General features: G+C 37.3%; 1 long non-coding RNA gene across 1 annotated transcript in view; it reads right to left on the reverse strand.

The window, feature by feature from the left end:
• Window positions 1–21,934, reverse strand: part of LOC128652084 (uncharacterized) — an 82,442-nt gene that overhangs the window by 52,242 nt on the left and 8,266 nt on the right. Inside the window, exons 2-3 of the long non-coding RNA XR_008401260.1 lie at window positions 13,183–13,277; window positions 12,385–12,434 (exon numbers count right to left, since the gene is read on the reverse strand). This is a non-coding gene — a long non-coding RNA (uncharacterized LOC128652084). The remainder of the gene's footprint in view (window positions 1–12,384; window positions 12,435–13,182; window positions 13,278–21,934) is intronic.

A 21,934-nucleotide genomic window follows, 5' to 3' on the forward strand; every position in this document is an offset into this window, starting at 1 on the left:
CTGATATAGGGTGTTGATGTCATTAGACCACACCCCTTCTCATTACAGAGATGCACATCACCTAATATGCTTAATTGGTAGTAGGCTTTCGAGCCTATACAGCTTGGAGTAAGACAACATGCATAAAGAGGATGATGTGGTCAAAATACTCATTTGGCTAATAATTCTGCACTCCCTGTATATATACTGTATGTGTGTGTGTATATATATATATATACTGTATGTGTGTGTATATATATATATATATATACTGTATGTGTGTGTGTATATATATATACTGTATGTGTGTGTGTGTGTATATATATATATATATATATATATATATATACTGTATGTGTGTGTGTGTATATATATATATATATACTGTATGTGTGTGTGTGTATATATATACTGTATGTGTGTGTGTATATATATATGCTGTATATGTGTGTGTATATATATATATATACTGTAAATGTGTGTATATATATATATACATGCACTCATAGCAAAAGGTATCCCAGTATGAGCAGTGCTCAAAACTCCAAGCGATCAAATTAAATAATATAAGCACACAAACATAGGGGCCTATTTATCAAGCTCGGTATGGAGCTTGAAGCCCCGTGTTTCTGCGAGCCTTCAGGCTAAAGACCGCTGCTCCATAACCTGTCCACCTGCTCTGAGGAGGCGGACAGCGATCGCCAGAAATCAACCCTATCAAATACCCGATTGGCCGCGAATCTGCAGGGGACGGCGTTGCACCAGCAGTTCAAAAGAACTGCTTGTGCAATGCTGAATGCGGAGAGCGTAATGCTGTCCGCATTCAGCGATGTCTATCGGACATGATCCGCTGATCGGATCATGTTGGACAGACATTTGATAAATAGGCCCCATAGTGTAGAGTGGAAAAGGGATCAAATTAGGTGGTTATACTGCGTGAGGTAACAACCAGGCAAACGACAAATCAGCACACCATGCGTGCCAAATCCTGAGTCCTCCGTTAACAGGCAAGCAACATCTTTGATCCGGTTAAATGCAGGCAAACATAATTCACCCCAAAATGTGTGCCGCTTCACGCCACACACACAATGTACAATATAAAACTACACACTTATTATAATTCTTTTTTATCTGCATTATTTTCTGTAATGAGTAATACCACTAATTCAGAATAGAATGGGTTAAAGTTTTTGTAATACACCTTTAGTCACATGTAAGTTTGTTATCCAATAGGGTGACAGCTCAGGGTATATATTTGAAGGTGATTGACTGAGTCTACGATTAAGGCCTCTATGCTAAATAAAACATTGAAGGGGACAGCACTCTCAAACTGGACAGGGTACACAACATATGACCCTGCAACACGCTCAGCCCTGGGTGCTCAATAGCACTCACAGGTAGTTGCACAGTCTCCAGAGACACAGGCTGTTAACCCTAGACAAGTCTGGGTGCAAGGCCCATAGGGAAAATTACAAAACAAATTAATACAACATACAAAGGAAGTCTGGCACTCGCTTGCAAGTACACAGCTAAGATTAAAAGCAAAGTTAGTTACTGCTTCTGGCCAAATGGGTCAAGCTCAGGAATTACATCAAGGTCTCTACCAACCTGGGTCTCTAATACAGTCAAACAATGCATGCTCTCAATCAAACAAACTGAGAACCACCCAAGGGTGCACAGGTTTATGTACTCACCCATGACACATATAAAACATGGAGGGGAACTGCACTCTCAAACTGGAACGGTTACACATCCTATGACCCTGCAACATGCACAGCCCTGGGTGCTCAATAGCACTCACAGGTAACTGCACAGTCTCCAGTGACACAGGCAGTTAGCCCCGGACAAGCCACTGTTCACTGTTCTGTATAAATATGATGTGTGTATACTGTGGTGTATATGCTGTGCTGTATAATGAAGGAATATCTATACACTAATAGGGAATACTCTGCACTGTATAATACTGTATCTTTGCACAGTTAATGGTTAAATATTCACATGCCTATGTAGAGACTAGCTGCTATAGGCCACCCCAGCACTTGGGCCCTGCTGCCACTGCACCTGCTGCACCAAAGGTAGTTCCGCCCCTGACTTCACACCACATTAGAAGATGATGTGACTGTTTTTATATGACAGTGTTTGTGCCTAGCAGCATAAAGCCAGGTTTTACACCTCTCCTAGATAAGCACAGCCTGGTAACTTTTACCTGCACAAACCTATAGGGAAATAGTTAAAATGTTGTGCAAGAATAAGTGACATTATAGAATATGCTTACTTTCTTTTAATGTCATCTTTTTGAACAACAATTTTAACGCTATCAGTCACTACTGCTGTGAAAAATAAACATGTCCCTGATCTAAGGCAATTTGTGTCTGCTAGAAATCGTCAATCAGATGTAAAGATATGACACTTCCTGTGTCATCCCATTTTCTAAATGCTGGACACTCTGTTAGCCAGCTAAGATTCCAGATAATTGACCACATACCTAAACAAAGGAGAGGTGGCAATAGAGTTACTGTTAAAAAAAAAAGGGAGGTATGGTGGATACAGCATCTAAAAACCATTTGTCCGGATGGTTTGAACAAAGACTATGATCTTCACTTGTTTTTATAATGAATTTTTTATAATATATTTGTACTATTTTTATACTATTTTTGTAGTTCTATAGTCTTGGGTTGATTTCACCTATTATGTGATATAGTCAAACTGTAAAGCAATTGAAAAAATCTTTTTTCTGCATATGATTATTGCTGAACAATCTGACCAGATTGGGGGCAATAACTCCAAAATGCAAACCACGATTAGCCTATCTAGTTTAAGCTAATTAACATACAGGTGCTATTAAAGAAGGTGATTTCCCATGATCCATAGCATGACTAAGGGTCTGTGTTGACTCGAAACGTTGCTGTTTTTATTTGTTTGTTACTTCAATAAAGAATGGATATTTTTATCAAAAAGTGCTGACGCTAACCATTTGTTTTACTACATTTATATATGTGAGGTTGGCAGGCCTCATCTAGCGTTCGTGCACTACCTAAAAAGTGAACAATATGCTGGAATAATATTGCAAAGAAAGGTGCTGGACTTACCTTTTGGATTTATACTTAATCTTACCTGCTGCAAGTCACGTGCACCTGTAGACAATATGGAAGTAACAGATGAAGACATGGATGTTTTCTCATACTCGGACAAAGATGCTTTAAGAATCACAGCGCTGGCAAGGGATCCAAGGGATTTCCTAAAAGGTGCATCAAATACCAATATTGTTAGAGACTGGGAAAAGGCAAGGAAAAAACTGCTGTCTTATGAATTACACAGCGTTACCTTGGCAGAATATGGGTGAGACGAATCCCAAGGGGGCTAAGAATAAAGCTGAGACCGACAATTTTTATAAACAATGACAAGTACAAAAAGAGATTCAAATGCATTTTAAATAAATGTTCATTCGACATCATTGTGTGGACGGTAGAATGTCTCCAGGAAGAAATTGAGACACAAAAAGTGATAGTATCCAAAAGTGAAAATAAATTGAACACTCACTTTTCTGCTGACGATCTTATCAAAACGAAGAAGGAGATCGATAAAATCCTTGATGATTTCACGAACGAGCTAAAGGATATTAAAAGACAAAATTCAGCCGGGACGATGAGGATTACAAAACGAACCACGTATACCGCTGGTCCAATGAGGGTGAAGCCTATGATGTCAGTAGGAGGCGACCAGGAAGAGGACGTGGTGCGTGGAGAGGAGCGAGACACGCTATGGAGAAAAATACATCAGTTAATAGCGATTCATCCTCATCTGAAGATTTTTTTTATACATGGGGACAGATGCCGATACCGGAGGGGAGGACGGAAACATAAGTGCGGGAGGCACTTACCCCAGTCAGTCAAACAGATTAAGGAACAGGCGCTTTCCAAGGGGCCGCAAGAAGTAAATGGGACTTCATATCCAGCACTGACAACCACGGAGAGTGAAAATGACGGTAACGTACAACCTGTAACAGCTAATATTACCGGTCATTTAATACCTATTGACACTAACCTTGATAACATGTCAGATTTAAAGGAAAATGTTACAGAGACATTGGTCATCAATATTTCTAAGTATGAACTGACTAAAGACGAATTATGTGTTTTAAATAGAGGGTTATCGTTTTGTCCCACAGTACATGCAAATCAATTTAAACTTGAGAAAAACTTGTACCGCTTTTTCAGAAATGTGAGGTTGAAAGCATATTTCTGTAATTCATTTGAGACTGGAATAGTCCTAACAATACATCTGATGTGAGGGGGACATTTGATATACAACCATTAGGATTGAGGAATAAATCCAGATTTGTACCTAGTACCTCCAATTCAGGAGTAGAAACATACATAAAGTTTGTTCAAGCTGATATTAAAAAATTACACACAATGTCTAAACCTAAAATTTGTACAAATATTACTGCAGCTGAGCGTAAAGCTCTGAAAGATCTGTCAAACAATAATTTAATTGAGATTAAGAATGCCGATAAGGGCGGAGCAGTAGTAGTGCTTGACAAAGAGTACTACATACAGGAAATACTATCCCAATTATAAGATGGTGGAGTATACCTTATGTTAGATCAAGACCCACTACCTGATATTCAAAAAGAAATAGCGTTAGTAAAAAATAAAGCTTTAACTAACAAAATTATTACAAAAGACCTAGCTATTTTTTTAGTAAAGAAAGATCCAATTACACCTGTATTTTACACTACCCCTAAAATCCATAAAAATGTGAAAGAGCCACCAGGTAGACCCATAGTGGCTAGTACAGAAACAATCTTTGCTAATATAGCTATTTTTTTAGATAAAATTCTTAATCCCATAGCTGCAAATCAGAAGTCTTTTTTGAAAGATACAGGAGATTTTTTGAACAAAATTGATAAATTGTCAGTTTGTGAAAATGACATCCTATTCTCGCTTGATATAGTGAGCTTGTATACGTCAATCCCACATGAGTCAGGAGTCCAGTCTGTACTAGACTTCATTAAAAAAGATCAGGAGTACACTATGATGCAATGTGATTTTATAGAGGAATTGCTAAATATTATATTGCATCTTAATTACTTTTTATTTCAAGACACCTATTACATACAGAAAAAGGGTACGGCTATGGGCTCCAATGTGGCCCCCTAATACGCAAATATATTCGTAAACCAATTTAAAAACAGGTATGTTTATACAAATATCAACTATCAAGGAAACTGTAAAATGTGGCTACGTTATATAGATGATATATTTGGCGTATGGGGGGTACATTGGAGACCCTACAAAAATTTGTTGAAGAACTTAATGATAGTACTGGTAGTTTACAGTTTGCTGTTAATTATTCCCAGGGAAAGGTGAGCTATCTCGACACCTTGGTATATAAAAAAGAAGGTCACCTAGTAACAGATTTATACTGTAAACCTACAGACCGAAATACATTGCTCCACTTTGAGAGCTATCACCCAAAAAGGGTGTTTAATGCTATCCCTAAGAGTCAGTTTTTTAGAACTATGCAAAATGTGAAAGAAAATGATCTACAAGAAGTGAGATTAAAACAAATGGGTAAAAAGTTCATAGACAGAGGTTATCCACAATCTGTTATAACTACTAGTGAACAAATGGTTAAATCTAAAATTCATGAGACAAAGAGTACCCAACAGAATCCAACAGATACTACGCATAGAAAAAAGAATCCAATTGATAAAAAACAACACATTTTCTCTTCAGTATACAATCAATTTAGTGATGACATTTCAAAAATCATCAGAAAACATTGGTATATATTAAGTAAAACTAATCCACATATTGAGGAATTCTGTAAGCCACCTATTAACTCCTACAAAAGGGTTAAAAATATTAGGGACCTAGTAGTGAAATCAGATGTGGGGACGAATAAAAAAGAAACAATAAATTACCTCACTACAGCTAATAGAGGGTCATATCCCTGTCTAAATTGTGCGCAGTAAAACTCTATGATTAAAGGGAAATACATAGCACAAATAAATGATAATAAAAAGTGAGAAATTAAAGGTTTCTATACATGCAATACAGATTATGTGGTGTATATCCTTAAATGTCCATGTGGGCAGGGCTATGTGGGTGAGACAATCAACCCCATTAAAGATAGGATAAGTGCCCACAAATCGTCAATCAGATATAAAGATATGACACTTCCTGTGTCATCCCATTTTCTAAATGCTGGACACTCTGTTAGCCAGCTAAGATTCCAGATAATTGACCACATACCTAAACAAAGGAGAGGTGGCAATAGAGAGTTACTGTTAAAAAAAGGGAGGTATGGTGGATACAGCATCTAAAAACCCTTTGTCCGGATGGTTTGAACAAAGACTATGATCTTCACTTGTTTTTATAATGATTTTTTTTATAATATATTTGTACTATTTTTATACTATTTTTGTAGTTCTATAGTCTTGGGTTGATTTTACCTATTATGTGATATAGTCAAACTGTATAGCAATTGAAAAAAATCTTTTTTCTGCATATATATGTACAATGATTATTGCTGAACAATCTGACCAGATAGGGGGCAATAACTCCAAAATGGAAACCACGATTAGCCTATCTAGTTTAAGCTAATTAACATACAGGTGCTATAAAAGGAGGTGATTTCCCATGATCCATAGCATGACTAAGGGCCTGTGTTGACTCGAAACATTGCTGTTTTTATTTGTTTGTTACTTCAATAAAGAATGGATACTTTTATCAAAAAGTGCTGACGCTAACCATTTGTTTTACTACATATATATATATATATATATATATATATATATATATATATATATATATATATATACTGTAGCCAACATGAATGCATCAACAAAGGGTGGCAGTAGCAATGAATGATAAATGTCAATAAACTCATAAAATCTCTTGTTTTCCTATGGTGTTGTCTTGATTTAAACACTTTAGTATATATTTTATTTTTCAATATAAAAAAATTACAGCCTATTAAGAAGAGAGCAAATTCACCAGATAAGTTTAATAGAATTGTACATTAATGCTACATAATTTCTAGGCAAATACACAAACAATAGCACAATACTTACATTTCTGAGCAGTGGTGTGGATTGTTTTCCTATTTTCAATTACTTATTCTTCAAAAATGACAATTCATAGAACACATAATAGACAGTTTTCTGCTGTGACAGTCAGTGTAAAAGGACAATTGATGACAGTAGGGAATGGTGCTACCAACTATTTACATTTGGTGTTTATTATTACAATTTGATATTTGTATTTGTTATACAGAATATACATTTTAACAGTGAAACAACTTGTTCATAACCTATACCGGTAATTTTCCTATTTACTGTAATAAAGTGTATCTATTCAAGAGTTAGGGTTGCAGCTGGGATATACAAGGAGCTAAATAAGTTTGTACAAAACTTCAGCATTATGGGTAAAATTGAGCATGATGCTATTTACGTCTATCCAGAGCAATATGCTCCCAGCAGAGGGGAAATATAAAGTGCATGTAGGAATCATGCCCTCCTTTCCTAGACAATGAGACCCAGAAGATACTAATTCATTTTCTATTGGTCTGTATCTAAATATTTATTTTCTCATTTCCTATTGGTCTGTATCTAAATATTTATTTTCTCATTTCCTATTGGTCTGTATCTAAATAAAATGACCTAAGCAGATGCTGTACTCCACCCACTGCACTGGCTGTATCCAAGCTCCTAGACTGGCAATTTTCGCTCAACTATATGAGCAAGAACACAATCACATTTGTACTCTGCATTGTCTCATGTTTAGCTACCTACCTCTTCTTATTTGACACTTATTATAATGTCTGTGCCTCTCTACTTTTATCTTTGAGGTTTTGAAGCACCACATATTCCAGTGTGTTAGGATTGCTTATTATGGTAATGAAATACATTCAAGCATTAAATTCTAATGATCCCACTATAAGAACCATCTCACAGATAAGCATTGCAGAAGTTTTACAGCCAGAGTCCAAATGCATCTTAGGAACAAAAAGGTCCTGAGATATTGGCTCCAGCTCATCATCAAAGGGACATGAAACACAATTTTTTTTCTTTCATGATTTAGCAACCATTTTTAAACTACTTTCTAGATTATTTCTATTATCAAATCATCTTTGTTCTTTTGGTATCTTTTGTTGAAAAGCAAGACCGTAAGCTCAGGAGCGTGCCCTTCTGGAGCATTATATGGAAGCAGTTTTACAAGAATGTTATCAATTTGCGGGAGTACTAGATGACATCACTATTTCCTGCCATACAGAGCTCCACACACCTACCTAGGTATCTTCTTCAACAAAGAATACCATGAGATCAAAGCTAATTTGATAATAGAAGTCAAATGGAAACTATTTTTCAATAGTAGGCTCTGTCTAAATAAAAAAATACATTCTTTTGGGTTTCATATACTTTAAAGTAGGGCATGCAAATCAAGCAGTCTTAGGTGGTGTCATCAGTCTAAATCTATTTCCAGATCCCTCAGCACCTAAAATAGAACCCTTTGATGTGGTATTCATTTGCTCTTGGTTGTCTCATTAAACCGGTAGGGTTCTACCCCAGGTTGGATGACCATTACCTCAATCACACTTGTATCCATTGAGCCTGCCTCTCTCCCAAGCCTGTCCCCTCTCACCCCTCTGGCTTAGCCACTGCCACTGGCTGCCCCTTACTCACTTTTCCTCTCACAGGCAAAGCAAAGCATTAGGCCCCTCCAATACTACTTACATTTAGTAGAATCCAGCAGTAGCTTTACTTAAACAATTACCACAGCAGGGATTTGTGAATCCTTCATGAATGCTTTATTAGTAGAGATAAATAATTGTATTATTAAAGTAGTATTACTAGTTAAAAAGTATATGCTTGTACAAAGCTCTTAGATTTCAGCTTAAAGAGCCATAATTGTCAAAAAAATTACATGATCCATTTAGTCGGAGCAGGTCATTTTAAGACTTCCGACCCTGCACTAATGTGTATTTATCCCCCACAAATGTGTACGCAGGCAAACATTTATCAAAGCAAAATCCACTGAAATCACCAGTATTTGTGTGCTAAAAAACAGGCACAAATTACTTCAGATATTTATGAAAAAAAAAAAAAGCTTCTGCCCCAAAAAAGGGCGGAAAGGAAGATTGTTCGCACAGCGGTGCATTTTGGCGCACGTAATGAATGGAAATGCCTACTGTCTGTGTTGAATTCAATGGAGAGTGTAATTTGTGTGACTAACAAGTTGCACATTGCAAGTATTTATCATAATACGCTCTATTTTTTGTTCGCAAAACAAAAGTAAAACTTCCATCTCACCTATGGTTGAGTGGTGAGACTGATTTATGGCAAATGAGTTGGGCGAGCTGTATCAATTTAAATATTTAATTCCAGTTTTGCACAGTTTGTACCATGGAAGATTTTCTGATGTTGGCTATGTTGTGTACTGACGCTGCCTTCAGAAGTGGACAAAATTGTCATTTAAAATAAAAATTACGGGGGGCGGAGCCAACTGCCGTGAGAGACAGACGCACATGAGTGTAGCTCCTGGCTTCAACCAACTTTAAAATGTTTATTTGCCCTTAAAATAATGATTTTCAGTACTACAAAGAGCCTTCTCGTTCCTTACTAATGTCGCAGACCTAAGCAACGTGCAAGCGGATATCTTTGAGTAAGGGAATCCTTTTAACAAAATATGAACAGGATGGCGGCCCTCAGAGACTGGGAGCGAGCTGTGGCGCAGCTCCTACATAAGCATTTTGCAAGGATGGAATTGGCACTAGAGGAGTGCTGTGCTGGAACAGGCTTACTTACACCTGTTACCCCTAACCTGACTGCCGATTACATTGCCCTGGACCAGGGTAACTATACTTCAACAGTCCTTGGGCCCTCGTGTTCCCTGCCTGAACTCCTTCACTATGGCGAGTCTCCTACTCGCAGCTACAACGACCGAGCTGATTGTGAGGAGGGCACAGTTACGGAGGCTGTAATGGAAGATTGCCCTGCTAAGCTTGCTGAGCCGGATTCCGGAACAGACTGCGCCTCAATCCCGAAAATACTCACAGCTACTGAACATGTGGTGTTTGCAGCCGGCGGCCACGCATGGAGAGCTCTCCTTTTGCTCATTACCGCAGCTGATGAAATGAGTGAGTCGATACCTTTTAATTTCGCTGCAGGCCCTGCTGTGGAAGGTAACCCTCCAGATTGTTCCCCAGAGTGGCCTTTACAGCCAAACACAAAAGCCTTGAACCCCAGGTGCATTGGTTAAAAGAACGGATCTATGTGGCTAGGAATAGGTTGAACACTGACCTACTGTCTGTCTCAAGTAGCCGGTTTGATTTAGAACATGGTCTTGGACATTAATTTATCTTCAAATGGAACTTAAAGCTATAACCTGAGACACAGATTTATATTATCAGTCCCTGATACATGAGCCTGTCATTAAACTATTTCCTACCGCTACCCCATCTGACTTTTCTACTATAACTCATTTTAGCCTGCTGGAGCAGGAGACATTCTTCAGGATAGCTGTGCCAGCGAACTATACTCATGAAGCATTGTTTATAACAGGTTTATCATATAATTTATAACATAGCCATTTACAATGCTCTAGAAAGCCCATTTCTGCTATCTTGTTATCTGTTTTAATGTTTTGTCTGCTCACTTGTTAACAGTTCTCCATAGGATCATATTTTCATTTAGGTTGCAGTACTTAACGGTGCAGCATATAACACAGGTACTGTCTGGTTTATACACTTACAGAGCTTTACTTATAGCACGCTCATGTTATGTCACATCCATCTACTTCACTCCAAATAACCCACTACTACTGCCTTGCTCTCTGTTTTCAATAGGCCTTTGCAATGTATCGGCTGTACACTTGTTTACAATTTAATATTCTCACTTTAATGTCCAGAATGTCTGTAATTGCTTATCCTTAATACTAATGTTCTCTAAATTTCTACAGTTCCAGACCTAGCGTAGGATATGCATGTATTTTGAAATTTTTAGGTTGATGGAACTGTTTGTAAGTGTACCTTGTATGTTTCATTACCTACCTTAGTCACTGCTCCAGAGACTCTTTTTATTATAGCAAGAGCCCATAGGGAGAAAGTTTTTGTATATTGTATATCCTGGCACCCCTGCTCTGTTATTATGACTGAGGACACTGTTTGTTATTTACCATTGACGTTAGTTTTCATTAGGGGTTGAGTTTCTTTTAAATTGCCATAACGTTAGTTGGGCTAAATAAGTATGCTTTCATTACCAGTACATTTCTTGTTGCGCAATGTGACTATCATCTCCTGATTATATGTTTAATGTTTAATGTGCCCTTATCTGCCCTCTCTTATATAAACTTCTGATCTATGTCATTTGGCGCGCCTCCAGCGGCCGGGGCGGCGTGCATATATAACATATTTCCTGTTCTAGTTGCAGGACCGCATTTATAAGTTACATTATACTATGACTTTGAAGGGAGATCGGGCAAATGTTTATATGTTTGTGTATATACAAAGGGAGGCACATATCAACATGGGGTCATATGGTCCTAGTAATCCTGTTTATACACACATAGTTTTTTCTCTTGGCACAGAACAAGTTTAGGCGTACGTGAGCTCAACCCTTGGAATTTAGCACCAGGCTCCACCTAATTACAGCCCCTCGCAGACCATACTTTCTATACACATGACCCCTTTGTCCCTTTTAAAAGGGGCGAACTTAGCTACACCTCTAATGTAAACCTATTGGCAGTACACTTAACCCTTAACTAGCACTACACGATCATATAAATTGTCCCATAATGGCTGGTTAGATCCTGTCCATGAGGGATATTCTATTTTTTCTATGTATATGATCCTCTGCTATGGAGTCCCCAAGTGTTAGCACTTTAAACCTCTAATCTGTTCTACATACTGGCCTCACCAGGCGACTCACAAGTTTACTAGCTTATTATCTCATTACTTGCCCTCCTTATTAGTTATTATATGGCTGCTAGGATCTCACTGTAGGCATGTATGTTTCTCATAATAACATTCCCCTCACTTAACCTACTGACATCTCATAAGCTTCAATCATCCCAGATATACCTATCATCTAGTTAGGTCAGCAGGACTGACCATCATTATAAGCCAGATGAGTCTATAATTGTATTTTATCTTTTTACAGCCTCACTAGTTATTTTCCTTATCAGGGCAATATAATAATTGATACCCCATATTTTAAAAGTTTTCTTTGGCATATATTTCATTCACCGCTTTTATTTTACCACCCCCCCCTCTATGTAATGCATCTCCTAGTCCTAGGAGAACTAACCTAGCGGTTTCTCTTACCTATACCGCACCATCTTTCACTCCATTAGTATTCTCTCCTTCTTCACATAACATTACTATACGGATCCCACTTACTTTATTCTGACCAGTAGGTCTCCTTAAATAGTTCTTCTTAGTTTTTCTCCCTACAATATATTTGAGAGACCTTTGTGAGTCCAGATCATAAGTAGCAAATGCCTTGATGTACCGTTTGGAAGACTTTAATGTGGATCCTATTTTTCTACTAAAGGAGTTTAGAACATATTATAGTATACTATTGTACCTTGATACTGACATTGTACATATAAAAAGAAAAAATAGAGGTTTTTCAATAGGGACCCATAAGTGGTACTCTTTAATTCATGACTACCTACTCTATATTTTGTTTATGACAATTCTAGGTGGCCCAACAGCGGTCGCTTACATTGGGAAGTAGGTGTTCAGTTAATTTGACATTTCTCGTATCCTATGTAACAGTAATTTGTCATTCAATGCTTATGCTTATTCATTTGACATATGTTAACAGTTTACCCTGTGTTGATCTTTGTTTCTCATGATGTGTACTAACAAGTACTGATTGTTTGTTTGTTTTGACAAAAAAACCTCAATAAAATTATTATTAAAAAAAAAATAAAAAAAAAATTACCTTACTTGTTAGTGTACAGTGTCTTGATAATGTGAAATATTTTCTAAATAAGCTAGGGATTCCATATATTTATTTTATAATGATTTAGCACAGACATAAGTTAACACATTTCATGCAAAAGCCAAATAACTAATTGAGAAGATTAAAGGGACAGTACACACCAATTTTCATATAACTGCATGTATAAAAAAAGAATATGCACAGATACTGATATAAACAGCCAGTTTTAAAAACTTTTAGAAACTTACTTAGAAGCTCCCAGTTTAGCATTGTTGATTAGGTTAGACTGGGACACCCACTGAAAGGGTCTGGGAAACAGGAACAGGCAGACACTCCCCCTCCCCTGCATATGAAAAAAACAATTACACAGTCAAGAGTCTGTAGACATCAGTATACATCTAAAACTGTGGGGCTTGGTTGGGAGTCTGAAAATCAGCACAATGTTATTTAAAAATATGCAAAACTATACATTTTTACAAAAACACTCCCAGATGGGCTATATAAAGGGATAATCTACAAAACATGTATTCAAAGAAAAATCTAGTGTACAATGTCCATTTAAGAACAATCTGTCTTTTCTTATTTACATGTTCCCAGACACCTAACAAAAAAATTATGTTCTCCAAAATAAGGGCATAGGGTAGTTACTATAGAAATAGTATAACTTTTTTTATTAAGTTGCATAGTGCAGCAGGACAATTTTTATTACTTAATTTCAATAAATATTGAATGATGTGAACTGACCCCTGCAGTACACAGGGCTCACAACTAGGGAAACAAGAGAAAGGATTAGGGAACACGTTTCAAACATCAAAGTTGGTAAACTAACCACTCCCCTGGTCCAGCACTTTAAGACATGTCATAATACAAGCACTAAGAAACTAAGATGGACCATTATAGAACAGGTCAAGCTGAATAAGAGAGGTGGGGACAAGGAAAGGTTGCTGGCAAAGAGAGAGGTATTTTGGATACACAGACTCAGAACCAGAGTCCCTGAAGGTCTAAATTCTGAATTTGACCTGATTAATTTCTGGGAATGATATTCTGGCTCTGGGTCTGTGTATCCAAGATCCAATCCTAACTCATATAATGAGTACTTGTTGTACAACTTGCATACCTTTGTACTGTGCATATGTCGTTAAAAGTTATTGTGGGCAATGGTACAATCTATACAAATATGCATTTAAATAAATGCATATATGCTTATTTACTCCTGAAACTTGCTAATTGCACTCTATGTGTAATCTGTTTCTCACTATTTTAATTCTTGCATTACTAATATGACTTTCACCGTATTTGTTAATGTTTATCTAATGGATTCTATAAAATTGTTAGAATGTTTATCCACATTAATAACCTTAATAGTAACTGATTGTTTATGTGGTTTAGGTTTCACATAAATGTGTATGTCATACCATGTAGTAGGTAATTGTTATCCTATTATATTATATGTGTTAAGAGAGTAGGGGTTAACTTCACTCTAGGTGTGGTTTTAATTATATTTTTAAACCAATCAGGTACCAGGAAATGGTTTATCAGACTGGTGAACACCTGAGACTGTAGCTACGATTACGGCTTCATCGCCGAAACATGTCAGCAGACAGTCACTAGAGTGAAGCTATCTCCACTCACTACTAAACTTGTGATTCCTGTATCCCTGGAGGGAACCAGTAATTTTACTTGCAATAAAGAAAATAATATTTGTATTCACAACTGGCTGTCTGTGCACCTCATTTGAACTTTGTTGTCTTTATCCTGTGGAACCGAGGTTGCACCAGTTACCAGTGTGTTACATCTGCACATCTCAGCACACCGATCCTGGTCTTACTGGTGGTTGCCGGGGAACGCATAGCATTACCAAGGAGAAAGAAGTTCTGTGAACTGGAAGTAAGTCCAGTGACGTCACACGCCATTGTAGAGTGATCGAGCAGAGGAGACCGGAGCGGTCAGAGAGGGGGCCAAGTGCTGGACCGGCTCCGTGTGCACCTGGTTTGCACACAGAGGGTCGTTTTTCTGCTTTCCTATAGGTTAGGCTGGGTGACACTGGACATTGCGTGACCAAGAGGGGTGAGAGATTCATTTGATACTTAAAAGCATATCACCAGTAGTCTCAGGTGCCGACACATATTGACTGTTTTTGTTTGAGGTTGTGGACAGGTGTCTTTTATACTGATAACAAGTTGAAACAGTTGCCATTAATACAGGTAATGAGTGGAGGACAGAGGAGCCTCTTAAAGAAGAAGATACAGGCCTGTGAGAGCCAGAAATCTTCCTTGTTTGTAGGTGACCAAATTACTTATTTTCCACCATAATATGCAAATAAATTCTTTCCAAATCAGACAATGTGATTGTCTGGATTTGTTTCCACATTTTGTCTCTCATAGTTGAGGTATACCTATGATGAAAATTACAGGCCACTCTCATATTCTTAAGTGGGAGAACTTGCACAATTGGTGGCTGACTAAATACTTTTTTTGCCCCACTGTAGTTTAAAATTCTTGTAATTCTTTTTTTTTTCTGTAATTTAGTGGGGGGGGTTTCCGTTATTTAGTTTATTTAATTTAATTTAAATTAATTGTAGGTAGTTTAGGTAATTTATTTAATGATAGTGTAGTGTTAGGTGTTAGGGTTTATTTTACAGGTACTTTTGTACTTAATTTAGCTAGGTAGTTATTAAATAGTTAATAACTATTTAATAACTATTGTACCTAGTTAAAATTAATACAAAATTGCCTGTAAAATACATATAAATCCTAAGCTAGCTACAATGTAACTATTAGTTATATTGTAGCTATCTTAGGCCTTATTTTATCGGTAAGTATTTAGTTTTAAATAGGAATAATTTATTTAATTATAGTAAATTTATTTAGATGTATTTAAATTATATTTAAGTTAGGGGGGTGTTAGGGTTAGGGTTAGAGTTAGGTTTAGGGGTTAATAAATTTATAATAGTGGCGGCGACGTTGGCAGCGGCATATTAGGGGTTAATAAATTTAATATAGTTGCGGCGACGTGGGGGGGGGCAGATTAGGGGTTAATAAATATAATATAGGTGGCGGTGGTGTCCGGAGTGGCATATTAGGGGTTAATAATATAATGCAGGTGTCAGCGATAGCCGGGCGGCAGATTAGGGGTTAATAAGTGTAATATTAGGGGTGTTTAGACTCAGGGTTCATGTTAGGGTGTTAGGTGCAGACATAAAATTAATTTCCCCATAGGAAACAATGGGGCTGCGTTAGGAGCTGAACGCTGCTTTTTTGCAGGTGTTAGGTTTTTTTCAGCCAGCTCAGCCCCATTGTTTCCAATAGGGAAATCGTGCACGAACACGTTTAGCCAGCTCACTGCTGACTAAAGCAACGCTGGTATTGAGGTGAGATGTGGAGCTAAATTCTGCTCTACGCTCACCTTTTTGCGGCTAACGCCAGGTTTAAAAACAACTGTAATACCAGCGCTGTCTTAAGGGAGCGGTGGGAAAAAAAAGGCTCGTTAGCACCGCAAAGCCTTACCGACAAAAACTCGTAATCTAGGCGTAAGATTGTGGCAGGATGGGACATAAAAGCTCAGGGGTGGAACAGCATAAGCATAAACATGAATATAATAATAAAACATAACACTATAGGAAGCACAACAACTAATTAAAACACAATTTAACAACACTTCAACAAAGCATAAAATGTTTCATTTTTGCAAGTAAAACATTATTGCAATAGATATTCTCTATTTATTTTGGCGCATTTTGCTGTAAAATACATCTCAAAATTGTGCTTGTTCCACTTTCTCCCACAGAGGCTTAGGTTAATATTTTTAGGCAATTTATGTGAACTTTTGTTTACCTGCTTCCAATCTTCTCTGCAGTCCGTTGCTAATAAAAGGGGGTTTATCAGTTTTGCATGAACAATCATGATAGGAAAATCATTCTTTGCAATAGCAGTGGGTATACTAGGTAGGTTAGGTGTGAATATTTGTATTTAGCTATTAGATGAACAATATAAAGGAATGTATTTCTGTCTGGTTAAATACCTGTTAATTCAATTATTACTATTAATAAGTTGAATCAGTGCTAAACCATCTTAACTGCACATGTGCAGACAGAGTTTGTGCTATATCTGTGCATTAGTTTGTGATTGGTTGGCAGAGGTTCATTTGTTCAGGGGACAGGGAAATCAGTGAAAATAAAGAACATAAAACAATATACTCATTTGACAAAATTAAAAAAATTAAAAAGTTGCTGTTTTCATTGCAAAGTTATTCTCAGATAGGAAGGTTCATAATCGTGTTATTTACAATTTGTGTTTAAAGTCTCTTTATTACTTAATATGAGCAAGACACCACCCAATACACCTATAGCATTTCTGGTGCTGGTACTAATATAAAATAAAGATGTCCTTGGTCAAGTAAGAAGATTTGAATAATTGTTAATTGAAATATAAACTACAATAACCTACCTGAGCTATAGCAATGATTTTACTATTTCCTCGCACCCCAACATCGCCCACACTATAATCAAGATATTAACCCCTATTCCGCTGCTCCCCGACATCGCCACCACTAAATAAAGTTATTAACCCCTAAACCTCTGGCCTCCCACATCACTGCCACTAAATAAACCAATTAACCCCTAAACTGACAGCCCCCCACATCGCAAAAAACTAAATTAAACTATTAACCCATAAACCTAACAACCCCCTAACTTATTTATCTTAAAATAAATAAAAACTTACCTGTGAAATTAAAAAACCTAAGATTAAACTATAAATTAACTTAACATAACTATTGGACTAAAATTAAAATAACTATCAAAGAAATAAATTAAATTACTCATTAAAAAAACTTAAAACTACTAAAAAAATTAAATCTACAGTTACAAAAAACTAAAATACTAAATTACAAAAAATAAAAATACTAAATTACAAAAAATAACAAACGAAATTATCCAAAATAAAAAACAATTACACCTAATCTAATAGCCCTATCAAAATAAAAACAATTACACCTAATCTAATAGCCCTATCAAAATAAAAAAAGCCCCCCAAAATAAAAAACCCTAGCCTACAATAAACTACCAATAGCCCTTAAAAGGGCATTGCCCTAAAGAAATCAGCTTTTCCCTGAAAAAAAAATACAAACCCAACACCCAACCAACCCCCCAAAATAAAAAAACATCTCTAAAAAAAACCTAAGCTACTCATTGCCCTGAAAAGGGCATTTGTATGGGCATTGCCTTTAAAAGGGCAATCAGCTCTTTTTCTTGCCCTTAAAAGGGCATTCAGCTCTTTTAAAACAAGCCCAAACCCTAATGTAACCCCCCCCACACAAGATTAGGGGTTAATAGATTTATTTAGGTGGCGGCGATGTTAAGGGCAGCAGATTAGAGGTTAATAAATTAATCTAGGTGGTGGCAATGTCGGGGGTGGCAGATTAGGGGTTTATGTTAGGTTAAAACGTTACTTTTTTTCCTCCATAGACATCAATTGGGTTGCGTTACGGAGCTTTTCCTTCCGTGATCGCAGGTGTTAGAAAAAAAACTAACACTTTCTCCCCATTAATGTCTCTGGGGAAAGCGTGCACGAGCACGTCAAAGCATCTCTTGTATTTTGTGCGGTATGGAGCTCATCACCACCATATCGCACGCACAAGGCAGCTTTTTCAAAACTCGTAATGGCAGCCCTAGGGAGGGTGAAATAACGCAACTGTTGTTGCGTTCGTTTCGCACCCTCTATAGCGCAAAACTTGTAATCTAGGTGTATGTAACTAACAGCAACTCAGAACATAGATAATAAAACATATTACAAAATAGCAAGTGAGAACAAGAATAGATTCAATCCAGTTAGAAGGAACATATACTAACAAGAAGTAAGACCAAGAATACATCTTCCCAATTGGAATTAGAGCAAAAGAAATGTGTTAAATACTAAGGGCTAGGTTACAAGTGGAGCACTAAATATCGCTTGCATACAAGCGATATTAGAGCTCCACTTTGTAATACCAGCACACGCTAATGTGCACTGGTATTGCAAGTTAAGCGCAATGCGAATGCGACCTCGCGTTCGCATTGCTAGGAAGAATTGCTCTCATAAGAACCTGCTTCCATAGTCTTCAATGTCAGAGACGGCATCAGAACCTAAGCACAACTTTGAATACATTTCCCCTCCTCACTGCCGACATCTGAGTTCACTGGCAATGGGGGCAGAATTTTGTTCAGGTAGCGATCCCTATTGTTTCCTAGGGACAGAGAGTGTCAGCCCACATTTTTATAAAATATCTCCAGTCACAAGAATTATGAGACTGGCTAAACCAAAAAGGCAATTTCTCGTGGCTCTGACGTTTTTTTTTAACATTTTGCCTCTTGTTAGTACAACAGCAGTTTTTTGTTGTTTTTTTGTTTGTTTGTTTCTTTAACTATTAGGATAGAAATCTTCCCCTGCATCTAATTGTATATCTCTGCTAATGGACTTTGCAGTGTGTAATAGGTTCAGGAATTTTTGCTGATCGCCTTAGTTGACTTGTGACTTTGCATATGCTGATGTAACCGTGGTAATAAACTAAAAGCAAATAGAAGCAGAGTTCAAGTACTCAAGAAGGTTAGAAAAATCAGGTACGACCTGGAGACATTAAGGAAACGTGTATTTGAGTAAAGAAAATTGCAGCACTTCCTATCTGTTTACACAAGAGTGACCTTTGATATCCCCAAAATCTCTAGGTGATTGGTCTCAATGGTAGCTGGGGTCGCACAATGTCTCCCAAAAAGCCATCACTCTTGATCCAACCATGTATACTTTTCACAACTGACCAGTCGTTTTACTCCATTGTAACATACAAATCAACCATTTTATCTCAACTGCTGCACCAAGCATTAACAGTAGTAATTAGATCCCCTTGACTATCACTCATGTCTTTATGCTCCATATTTGTAGGGTATTGATGCATAGAAGGCCTTTTGCATTAATCTAAAAACCCAGGGACTTTTAGGTGTCTGCTATTTTTGTAAAGATTTTACTGGACGGTTTGCTGAAATCCTAGTTCTATCTGTCAAAGTCCACCCCTTCTAGTTCGACACTTTTTCTCCCTGCCCAAAATGCTTTTTACTTTTGTTTTTTTATATATTCCCTCTATATAATTTACCATTTATTCTATTATCTTCTTGAGAAGACTTTATTTCCACTTCACTCTGATATTCTAAGCGCTAGATGACAAGTGGAGCAGTAGTTTGCGCTCCTGCACTAGATGGAGGCTAGAAGGCTAGAAGACTTCATTTCCACTTCACTTCTGATCAGCCAATAGAATGTGAGTTCAATACGATTGGCTGATTGGATCAGCCAATCGGATTGAACTTCAATCTGATTGGCTGATTGCATCAGCCAATCAGATTTTTTCTACCTTAATTCTGATTGGCTGATAGAATTCTATCAGCCAATCGGAATTGAAGGGATGCCATCTTGGATGACGTCCCTTAAAGGAACCTTCATTAGTCGTTAGTCCGTCGGTTGAAGAGGATGGCTCCGCGTCGGCTCCATTGAAGATGGCTCCGCTCCGCTCTGGATGGATGAAGATTGAAGACGCCGCCTGGATGAACACTTCTACCGGATGGAGGACCTCTTCTTTGCCACTTGGATGAAGACTTCTACCGGATCAAGGACCTCCTCTGCGCACCTTGGATGAAGAATTCGGCTAGGCTGGGTGAAGACAACTCAAGGTAGGATGATCTTCAGGGGGTTAGCGATAGGTTTATTTAAGGTGGGTTAGGGTGGGTTAGAGTAGGGGTATGTGGGTGGTGGGTTGTAATGTTGGGGGGTATTGTATTTTTCTTTTCAGGTAAAAGACCTGATTACTTTTGTATTTTAGAATAGGGTAGGGAATTTTTTATTTTGGGGGGCTTTTTTATTTTATTAGGGGGCTTAGATTAGGTGTAATTAGTTTAAACTGCTTGTAATTCTTTTTTATTTTTTGTAATTTAGTGTTTGTTTTTTTGTATTATAGTATAGTTTATTTTATTGTATTTTATTTTAGCTAATTGTATGTAATTTATTTAATTTATTTAATGATAGTGTAGTGTTAGGTGTATTTGTAACTTAGGTTAGGATTTATTTTACAGGTAATTTTGTATTTATTTTAACTAGGTAGCTATTAAATAGTTATTAACTATTTAATAGCTATTGTATCTAGTTAAAATAAATACAAAGTTGCCTGTAAAATAAAAATAAAACCTAAGCTGGCTACAATGTAACTATTAGTTATATTGTAGTTTGATTAGGGTTTATTTTCTAGGTAAATATTTAGTTTTAAATAGGATTAATTTAATTATTTTAGGAATATTATTTAGTTTAATTTAAATTATATTTATGTTAGGGGGGGTGTTAGGGTTAGGGTTAGAGTTAGGTTTAGGGTTTAATAACTTTATTATAGTAGCGGCGACGTTGCGGGCTGGAGATTATGGGTTACTAATTGTAGGTAGGTGGCGGCGATGTTAGGGAGAGCAGATTAGGGGTTAATAAAATGTATTATAGTGTTTGCGAGGCAGGAGTGCGGTGGTTTAGGGGTTAATACATTTATTATAGTGGCGGCGAGGTCTGGTCGGCAGATTAGAGGTTAATAAGTGTAGTTAGGTGGCGGCGACTTTGGGGGGGCAGATTAGGGGTTAATAAATATAATATAGGGGTCGGCGATGTTAGGGGCAGCAGATTAGGGTTTTATAGGTATAATGTAGGTGGCGACGGTGTCCTGTCGGCAGATTAGGGGTTAAAATTTTTTATTATAGTGTCGGGGGGCCTCGGTTTAGGGGTACATAGGTAGTTTATGGGTGTTAGTGTACTTTGTAGCACAGTAGTTAAGAGCTTTATATTCCCGCGTTAGCCCAGAAAGCTCTTAACTACTGACTTTTTTTGTCGGTAGGAGTCTTGTCGGTAGAGGGTCTACCGCTCACTTCTCCCAAGACTCCAAATACCAGCGTTAGGCAAATCCCATTGAAAAGATAGGATACGCAATTGGCGTAAGGGGATCTGC

Source organism: Bombina bombina, chromosome 3 (assembly GCF_027579735.1).
Source record: "Bombina bombina isolate aBomBom1 chromosome 3, aBomBom1.pri, whole genome shotgun sequence".
NCBI lineage: Eukaryota > Metazoa > Chordata > Amphibia > Anura > Bombinatoridae > Bombina > Bombina bombina.